Here is an 11,020-nt window from a genome sequence, read left to right as displayed (position 1 = left end):
TGAGAACCCCCTCCGAGAGCGGGGGAGACGTCTCCGCGGGGGACGCGGACCCACGGGACGAGAGGAGACATCTGCGGCCTCATCCCGAGGGAGAGGATGGGAACCTTGGCCTAAAACAGCCCCGTATCGCTAATTTCTGCCCTGAACCCGTAAGAGCGCGATTCCAGTTGCACTGGCACCGTTGGCAGAGCCGGTCACTGCTGCGCCGAGCGGGGAGGGAGCCGAGCCCAAACTAAACTCCGCGGACAGTCACAACAAACACACCAGGGATGGCAAAGGAAGCACAGAGCAAGACACTGCCTGTTCCTGGGGGGGAATCAGAGCTTGCCCACTTATTCATCAAATAAAACACCGAAACAATCAACTCAAATGACTATTTCTAACCTACTTCCAGAACTTGCTTGGTACTAACTTTCCAGGATTCGGTTGTTGTTCCAGAGGGTGGCTGTGTGCAGGGAAGCCTGTAAACGAGCCCTTCTGGCTGCAACCAACCCGGTGTGGCTCTGGGACCAAGGGCTCTTCTGGCTCTCTTGGAAGAGCTCCTTCCTATGGGGCAGCCAAACTGGTATTAGTGGCTGACCACAATTGTTGGTTGGCTCAGAAAAAAAAGAGCTGTTATTTTAAGGCTGGAGCGGTAAAACTCAGAAACCACCACGTACTGTTATGGGCTGGGTGTAACTGCCACCCTTCTTTTAAGATAGCCAGAAGAAACAGTTGCCCTCTTTAAGGAGCAGATAGTGGAAAGAAGCCTCCACCCTGGGCTGAGGTGCTGGCAGGCATTGGGGTCTATCAGATACTGCCCTGTGGAAGTGCTGATGGCTGTAACAACATATGGTCACAGGTTGCCCGTGCTGGAAGAGATCAAACCAAAACAACTGATGAGACACAGAGCCAACCTCCTGCTGATAAACCCACTGGGAAGTGTACAGAATTTCACCCAGGATTTTAGCCAAAGCCCTGCCTGGATTTCTCCTTCAGGGTCCACCTCAGCTGGACTCGCAAGCGCTCAGATCCAATCACCATCCAAACACAGAACCACTGAGGCTTATAGGGACCTTAAACCTGTGCCCTTGGGCTTTCCAAGGCATATATGGCAAAACCAGTCTTACAAGCTTCTCGCCCTATTTCTACCTTCTAAAACCAAAAGCATAAAACAAGGGGTTCATTCATAAACATTAATGAGGCTACCTGAGGGACTGTATTCTGTAGCATCATCATAAATAAGACAAGCAATACTACTGCAGGGTAATCTCTTTGTAGCTGACAAACATCCCTCTCACCTATTTTTAGGGATGCTTTAAAGTGTTTCAAACTAGTTGAATAATTAAGGCTTTTTTTTTGCTTTTTTTTTTTTTTCCTTGGCTCTGAAGTTGCACAAATTTTTGATCTGAAACACTTCCTTCATCGACCAACAATCTCAGCCTACAGAGCACACCAGGCTGGGAGTGTTACCAGGGCAAGGGGTGGCAGCCCTGATGGACAGGCTTACTTAGGAGCTTGCTTAGGACAGGCACCTGGCACCAAATCCACAGTCCTGCCAGTCATCTCCAGAGCATCCTTCCCATTTTTCACAGGCCAGCGGAAACATTCCCTGAGATTCCTGTTCTAGGAAGGCCAGGAAAGTTTTGACAGCTGGCCAGGGAGCAAAGGAGGTGTTTTGGTAGCTGAGAGACAGCTGGGATGAAGGTTTTGTCCTAGCACTCGCAGCATGGTTTTGAAAGCAGCGGAGAGCTGAGCAGCAAATGGGTGAACATAACCCCCATTGAGGAAGGTCCTATTCACCCCCAGCATCACCACTGCTCAGACAAACTCTCCTGCAGTGCCCTCTGCCCTGCACATTGCACCTGGCCCCCGCCACTGAGTGCTTTCCTGTGGTGCACCAAGAAAACAACTTAGGAAGCTGGCTGAGCAAATCCAACCTTTTCTGCAACTTCTTCCAGGACATGCAATCCCACTTCCTCTCACACCCCAGCTCTGGCTTTTACCTGACCCCTCTGGGACCCAAGGCAGCTCACTACTAACCTAACAGAAAATAAACAAAAACACAAATTCAGCCTCCTTTTTTGCTGGGTTGTTTTCTGCTAGATCAGTGGGCTGAACCAGGGAGTCTGGTGAGTAGCAGAGCTGAGGCAAAGGAGGAGGCAGAAGGGTACAGCCAGGAGCAGGGACACACTCCTAAGAAGTGTGGCTCTAGCAAATTGTAGGGGCCTGTTTTTTGTTTTGTTGGGGTTTTTTTACTATTACAGATCACAATGTATTCATGCTATAGGAAGCATGAGAAAAACCTAAACTAAAAGAAATGTCAAGATGCCTGGCTCTTGCATTGAAGGCAGCAAGGTTTGCAATGATGGTAGGAGAGCTCAATGCATAGTCTTGTACCTTCCCTTCAGAAACTCCTGACCTGATCTCCACCCTGATTGCTACAGGTAGGATTTATTTTACAAACACATGCAACACTTTTAAGCAACTGTTAGTCATACCCTGCATCCCACAGCAGGGACCCAGGCCAGGCAATATCTTGAATATAAGGCATAAGGCCCAAGGCATAAGATTTGGTTCAAGGTCCCACAGCAAGCAGATAGCTTCCAATACTTGCAGTAGCTTGTTGCTGAGAAGACTGACCACAAAGTCTGGTCCCAGCTGGAGTCACCAAAAAATGAAGGCTTCTGGCCCATCTAGATCATGTTGGTGCTGACAAGGAAATGGCACAGATGCAAAAAGCTGAGATGACATAATTATCTGCCAAGGTGGAATGACATCTCCTCTTCAGTTAGAGATGATAGAACATGGAGGCTGCTGTGAAAAAATCTGGAGACACGCGAGAGTCCTACAACAAATCGATGGAGCACATGAGTACATTTAACATTCAGGAAAGTCACCCATGTTTACAAATTAAATGCCTTCCTCTGCTCCCTAGAATTGCCTGAGGGCTACAGTGAGTTCACCTGTTCTTCAGCCAACAGCCAGATCTCATCTGAACACTAGTGACAGCTTGGTGGGCCTTCTCAGCTCTGTCCTGCTCCATTTGTGCCAGATGTCTGGCAAAACAAGGCCCAGCATGTATTTAAGGTGTTCAGAAATCAGAAGTGCTGAAAAGGTCCAGAGTGATACCTGATCTTTGCAGAACACAGTATGATGGATGTAGTCAGGAAACTGCATCCTCACCACCCCTGATAGCTCCACAGCTCATCCAGCCATTCTCACAATGTGCCTTGACCATCTCCTTCCCAGCAGTGAGACTGTAAATGCCTCAGAGGGATCCTGGAGGACAACTGTGTGTAAAAGATTATTCCTCAAGACTTTTAACAAGCTTCCCAGTCTGAATCCCAACTGTCTTGATGTAGAAAATTAGCCTGACATTATTAACTTATACGTGACCTCTTGCTGGTTTCACTAGACATTTGCTCAGCACTTGGGATGATTTCAGCCAAATGGTTGATTTGAATTGATGTTGTGTCCTCACTGAGTTTGTCCAGTATTGGTCAGCTACACACCAAGAACAATGCATTCCATATTGATCATGGGTAGCATCACCTACTAATAGCTGGGAAGAAGCTGGTATGAATTCACACATTGAATTCACATATTGAAATTCCAAACCATCCTAGTGAATCAAAGACAGACCAGTCACAGAAAAATTACTAGGGCCCTCGATGCAAGGATGTTCTCAAAATGAGCTACTGTGTCTGAAATCTTCCCAAACATATATGATCATTTTTCAGGAGGAATAAAAGAGTTACCTGGCTCCCATTTTGGAGGGGCAGCTCAGATACATAGTACATTGCCAAAGCAGTTTCTTTACTGAGGAGCTTCTTGGGCTCAGATTCAGCATCATTGCTGGGAATAGCCACAAAAGTTCTTCTGGTCTGCAGCATCCACACTTGGAGATGTGCTGTTTCAGCCCATCAGTTGATTTCCTGTGCTGATACCCAAGTTTCCACCTTCCTACCCACCAGCTGGTGCAGGTATCAAAACCAAGAGAGTCTGCAAATAACTGCAATGAGGGACTGGACACCAATGCAGGATCCTTTAGCCAGCTTTGGAATATGTTGAGCCCATGACTCTATTTAATTTAGGAGCACCCATGTTGTGCTCCTGACCACCTCACCGGGGAGACTATTTGAGGCAAGGAGTACAGGGAGTTATCAAGAAGTCTCAGTGAAGAGCCTGGGGCCACCTGCATGCTGTTCTCCTGAACCAAGAATTAATTTTCTGAGGCCTTCTAGGCCATAGAATGCTGTGGGTCATAGAGAAAATAGAAGTCTCCCAAGAAGACTTTTTTTTGCCATTCACAAAGTAAGGAAGTGCAGGAAAACGTTTAAGATAAATACTTCTAACAGGTATACAACTCAGTTACCATTAAATATTTTTTCAAGCAACCTGGACATCCAACATCAGCACATTAAAGATGTGCTGAAGACCATGGTAGGAGCACCAGGAAGGGGGCTACCCACCTCTACCACGAGAGATTAGTTGCAAGGCAGGTGGCAGCAGAAGGGTCCCTTCCACCAGCCCCACTCCCAGCCCTTCCCCAAGGCTGGGACCATCCTGGGCTTGGATGGTTCCCGGGCAGTTGAAATGCAGCACAGCAGCTCTGTGAAATGGTCCTCACACAGACACAGGGATCCTGCCACATGGTCGTACCAAACCACCCTGCCCATAGCAAAGCCACTTGTTCCATTGTGGTCTGCAAGCTGCAGTTTAAGCAGTGTAACCACAACTGCATCTGGTGCTTCCACTTCTGTCAGGGTCGCATCTCTTCACAACCCTCACCCACTGGCAAAATTCTCTAGTGAAGACTTGACCCGAATGAAAAGACTGATATAAACACATCCATAGGGTTCTGCCAGCAATTAGGAATAAGGGCGGGGGGAAATTGCTCCTAGGAATCTAACAAAGCCAGGAAACCTTTTTAAGCAGAACCAGCCTATCAGAGTGACAGAGTTGACATTTAAGGTTGGATGGACAATAGTGACAAGAAAAGTGTGAAATGACCTGTTCATCTCAACAGCATATTCATTAGGCTACTTAGGGGGCTGCTTCAAAAGCCTTCAGTTTGGACTCAGCTTCTCCCACCACTGACCTTCTGTGTTAACAAGCAATAGAGACGAAGAGGCTCAATTAACCCTTCTCTAACTGACATAGTTGAAAACTGTTTGCAGAGGGTTGATTTCCTAGAGCTATTTTTAAATTTGTTTGGTTTTTTTAATCGAGAGTTTGAATTCAGTAAAGATAAGGAGGCATCTCTCCATATGAAACCCTCCTAGTCTTACAACACGTGGGATTTCCACGCATGGATTTCCTGATACCCACAGGCTGAGGCTGAATTCCAAGTCCTGTAACTATAGTAAAATATTTGTAATTGCTCACTGGGATCTCAGCCAGTGATATTATTCCCTCTTTAACCTATGAAACAAAAAGAGTTCTCATAAATACATGCTGAAAGTAGAAAATAAAATTAGCAATGGTGTTTAAGGAGCTTGCCAGCATGCAGGTTCAGAAAGACAGAGGTTAATCTGATCCCAATTCAACTCTGAGAAAGCTAATGTTCCAACAATTAAAATATTAGTCCTGGTGAACAGGTTACCCCTCCACCCCCAATCCCCTAATGGGGTGGCACAGCCTGTTATCCCCTGTAGCCATATCCCATTAAGCTGACACCTCTGCATGAGTAGGATACACTCCCAGTTGCACACACAAAATTAATTATTGTCAAATGCACTTCATGGGGACTGAGGTGAGAAATACAAGTTAAAGTAATTGACAGTCATATTAGGCAGCAGCTCAAAACCTCCTTGCAGTATAACCACAGGCAAGATAAACAGAAACTCACGGTTACCTTCACAGGTGGGCTCCCCCTGCTCCTTGTCACATTGTTCCTACTCCTCTCGGCTTTTTCTTCCTTTCTCTCCCTTCTCCCCCTCCTGTTTTTGCTTCCCTTCACACCTCAGCTCTGGCTTGTTCCCAGCACATCCTGCCAGGCTCTCCAGGGGGCAGGCAGGCAGTTTGCCCCTGCACACCTGCTCCAAGAGATTTGCCACCACAGCACAGCATCTCCTATGCTGCCAGACTCCTGGAAATTGCCTGCCCCCCACATACTGTCTCCTTACATTCCCCGCTCATCTCCACTCCCTCATCTTACACATCCCTCCTGCTACAACACGCTTTCTTCAGGCGTCTCTTTCCTTGCTCAGCTACCACAGGACCATCTGCTTCCATGTATCCTTTTTTAAAAAATGCACTATCCCAAACCTTGCAAACCACAAGCAACCTGGCGTATGAGCAATGAGAAAAAATCAACTTCAGAAGAGCATTTCTGCTTCCATTTTGCATGCCAAGAACCACACTCAAAAAATTAAAAGCACTGGGGAAAAACACATAAATAAAAAAAAACATTTATCTACCTTATCTACCTACCTCACCAAGCCAAATACTAAAAGTAGGAAGAGAGAACAACTAGAAACAATCTCTGCAAGTTTCCCATAGCCTTCAGAGGTGATGGAATCTAGATGTAATTTTAAAGGAGAAGATTGTAAGTGTTTTCCTTGAACTTTAATTGGCAAGTAATCAAGACCACATTCAATGCAGCACAAGTCCTTGCAATCACGCTGTGACAGCAGACCAAGAAACTCTATTAGGAATCCAATGCAATTACAAACCAACAGCAGTCCAGCAAAGCACTAGATATCAAGAGAGGCATGACCCCACGTTAGAAAGAAGCTGGTGATGATACAGCTGAGGTGCAGTTCAGACACCATTGAAGAGACACTCACGGAAGCAATCAGAAGGGCTGGTGCTGGGACAAGAAAGCTGCCACAGGATGCTTATTTCACAGTCCTGAAATGTTACTATAGTCAGAGTGGCTTTCACATCATCACGTAACAGTTTCCAAAACCGTGAGTATCCCCCCACACTCAGCAATATCTGAACCCAAATGTGGGTCCTTTTTCTTTGGCCATCCTGCTGCTGTTCACACTTTGAAACAGGTCTGGGGCAGCCCCTGGCACTCGGACAAGATTGATACGTTAAACCCGCTCTGTCTCCAGTGACTGAAAGAGGAGAACGTTCTGCAAGAAGCGCAGCCCTGGTGCTGCACCGCCTCGCCACGCTGCTCCGCGCGGGGCTGTGGCTCTGGCCATGGCTCATAACTTTTAAAAGACAGGCTGCCTGTCTCCAGGTGCCCTGTCACTGCTGAGGCAGGGAGTGACGTACAAAGTCCTTGGCCGGAGAGAAGAAGGAACACGTTTTGTCGGCAGGAGCTGTGAACCCAGCCCTGGGTCTCTCCTGGGGCCGCGCGGACCAGCTGCTCCGGCGGGCTCTGGGGGCAAGAAAACAAGGAGAGTGTTGGGTGATCCCAGCCTGGTGGGAAAACACCCTGCAGCACAACAGGGCTTTAAGAGGGGTTAAAAACCCAATTGTCAGAAAAGACATCTATGTTACAGGCCCTGCAAAGACAGAGACTGACACACTTTCTTTATGTTTTTTGTTGATCTGTGACCTGAGCTTCACTGCTGGGACCCAAGATCTCCAGAACTGAATGTAAAGCTTGGAAATGAATACACTGCACATATGCGCATGGACTCCAAAAAGCAAAGGGAAAAAATGCAAATTGAAATTATAATTACTTACAGTTCAGGAGAACATTTAATTGGTCATAAAAAAACCCCACCAGAGTGCACTGCACAAGATGATACATCCAAGGCTTAGGTGCACCTTCAGTTAAAAGGGGAATGAGAAACACTGCCTCAGGAAAGCCCTCAAAGTCCCTTAAGCTTGCTGGACCCCCCACCCTGACCTCTCTGTCCTCTACATGTTTTTTCCTTCTCATAAATCTGTTCAGAAATACCATGTCCTTTTTGGTATGGGTTTGGTGCTATCGCTTCACCATAGCAACAGACAGCAAACAGCAGGTTGAAGAACTGAAGTTGTTGGCTGACTCAGGTGGGCTCTCCTGCAGCAGCAGGCTCGAGTGACTCTGCTTTTGGGAAAAAAACCACATCAGTTGCGTAATTCTAGATTGAATTCTGCTAAAAGAGAATATACACAATTAACTAAATGCCACCAATTAAACTATCAAAAAGGCAGGAATATTTTCAGTCACTGCACTTTGTATGCAGCTACACTGCAATCAAGATGTGACAGCAGCTCCTGTAGACACACCGAGCTGTTTTTAAAGGAATTCACTTGAGTCCTGGAGACAGACCTGGACCAAACCCCCCCAGGGCAGTCAGGTCCATCCCAGGCTGTTGCCCTGCCCACTCCTCTCTGCTGGCACTGACCAGACTGCCAGTGGTGCCTCAGCTACTGGTGCCTGGGGGCAAGATTTGGTGAGACACCAAAAGTCCAGGTCAGTCCCAAGCAATGCCCAGCAGTGAGGGTGGATCTGAGCATGAACTGAAGGCTCAATCCTGCTGCTAGACCATGGAGATATTACACTCAACAGGTCAGCAGGGAAGCAAAGAAGTGAACAGGAAAGTGAAGGCAAGGAAGGTGAGTGTTGCAACACAGCTGGGATTTACAGGAGTATCTTTACATTTCTGAAAAGGATAGAAGAGTTGTAGATGGATCTAATTCAGGTTACTACCTCCAGGTGCTTACATCTGTCCTTGGTGATGAGGAAAGGACAATTTATTTTGGGGTAAATTTATTAATGAAGGGTGTAGATTTCTGCCAAGTGCTCCTGAATTCCTTTTCTTGCTTTACATTTGTTGAACATCTGCTTTGTTAAAGTATTTAATCCCTGTTTTGCATAGACATGTAGGAACATTATGATTAGTGAATAGCAAATACATCTACGGTGAAATTGTTTTTAAAATTGAATAACTTATATGTGCACATATTCTTTACAGAGACATGTATGTGAGCATACTTACACTGAGAATCACTTTACAGCTAAGGGAAGGTGAACTTCCCCCAATAAAATTTGCAGCTATTTCAAATTTCTTTTAGGTTTGTTAACCCATTTTGGGTTTAAAAGACATTGTCTATTGAGATTGGGGTGTGTATTGTAAACCTATCATCAAAGATTCCATTGAAGTCAATTAACATTTTTTTCTTAATTAAAACTTCTCATATCAAGACAAAAGCGTTTGATAAAATTATCCCAGAATGTCTCAGCTTTGTGCTTTTTCCCAACTAAAAGTAGATGCCTTTCAAAGAAAAACAGCTTCAATCACAAAAGGAAGACAAACACACTGAAAAGATTAAAACAAAATAAAAATAAAAAACCTGCCAAACTTCTTTCCCTGTATCATCAGAGACAGCACACTTTCAGCAATCCAGCATATCTGGCATTCCAAAAATACCCAAATAATTCAGCCCCTGCACAGACCTTGCTGTTCTTTAATTTATAAAATAGTGTCCAAATCCTGACCTCCAGTCACAAAACCCCACTGAATTCACTGGAATTTCATAGCTGAAATGCAGGACAGAATTCAACTTTGCGCTGCTTAGTTATAATTGGCCTGTAGTATATTGGTTGGTGGGAGATGGGTTGTTGGGGTTTTTTCCCACCACTGCATAAATGGTAAGAAATACAATTTAAGAACTAAAAAAGGTTTTTTTTAGAATCCTCTTTTCCTGGGGCTGGGGGGAAATTGTAATTATATGGAAATTGCAAAGTTATTTGCTCTTCCTGTGAACATTGTAACTGTGGTCTTTGGGTCACCCTGTGCTCTTTCTGTCCTTCTGTCAGCTCATTTGTTTTCCATATTGCTGCTTGTATATATACAATTTTCTCTGGTTATAAACTGAACATGAATGTTATGCACTCAGATTTATTCCCAGCATGAAAATTATTTGAAAATGGGTGGAATGAGGGGGAGAAACACAACCATCATCTGAGGAACTCACACAGTAGAGTGCTCAAGAGCTTCCTTTCAGATTTGCCTTCCCTGCCAAGAGCAGGCATTGTTCAGTGACAGCCAAGAGGCGTGTGTTACAACAGGAAAATCATATGGGATACAAAATTAAAATCTCAATCACAGGTGAAAAATCAAGGCAGCAGAGGAACGTACATACAGCATTGCTCTTTTCTCCCTGCTGCCAGAAGACATTAGAAATGCCTCGTCCTTCCTGAGGTGACACAGTAAGACAGACAAACCCAAAGCAGGGTAGGTGAGCAGCCTCCCAGCACCACATCCCTCCTCAGCGCCACGTGGCCTTGGGTTCTGCTCAGAGGAGGTAAGCAGTGACTCTCCAGTCACCAGCTGGTTTCAGTACCCTGAGCCCTGCCTGTGCAGGAGGAGAAGAGGCTTAGGGGAGACCTTAGAGCCACCTTCCAGAACCTGAAGAGGCCTACAGAAAAGCTGAGGAGGGGACTTTTTATAAGCACATGTAGCAACAGGACAAGGGGTAATTGCTTTAACCTGGAAGAGGGTAGATTTAGGTTAGATATTTTAGTAGGAAATTCTTTAGTGTGAGGGTAGAGCAAACTGATCTAGTGGAAGGTGTTCCTGCCCATGCAGGAGGGTTGGAACTAGATGATCTTTAATGTCCCTTCCAACTCAAACCATTCTATGATTGTATTATTCCACTAGCCCAGATCTCTGGTCCTGTCAGGTCTGCAGCTCCAGACCTGCTATCACCCACCTGACCAACTGCTTGTCCTCCAGCTCCTCTGCACTGCTCAGGAGTGGGGACTGCATCTGCTGCAGGGAAGCAAGAAGAAGAGGTCACCTCTTCCACCCAGGCAGCACTCAAGAGCCCCTTCCAGCCCTGAGTGCACAGCAGACCTCCTCTACCAGCACAGCTGGACCTCCAACAGATCCTTGCCAGTTGATCCCATCAAAGGAAGAGCATGACTTTCCCATGCCCCAAGCCAGCATGGCCATGCTGTCAGGATCATACAGCACATCTCGAGCACCAATGTGACTTGTACACTGAGTTGGGGTTTCCAGAGGGGAGTGTGGGGCTAAGACACTCAGCCAAAGATTCCAATCGTGCCCAACGACTGTTTAAGACAAACTTGTCAAGCCCATGCAGAACCAGGTGGAAATCAGGTGGCATTTCTCCACACACA

The sequence above is a fragment of the Chaetura pelagica genome, unplaced genomic scaffold, assembly GCF_000747805.2.
Source record: "Chaetura pelagica isolate M959 unplaced genomic scaffold, ChaPel_1.0 scaffold344, whole genome shotgun sequence".
In the NCBI taxonomy this organism is placed as follows: Eukaryota; Metazoa; Chordata; class Aves; order Apodiformes; family Apodidae; genus Chaetura; species Chaetura pelagica.
This window is presented reverse-complemented; position numbering follows the sequence as displayed.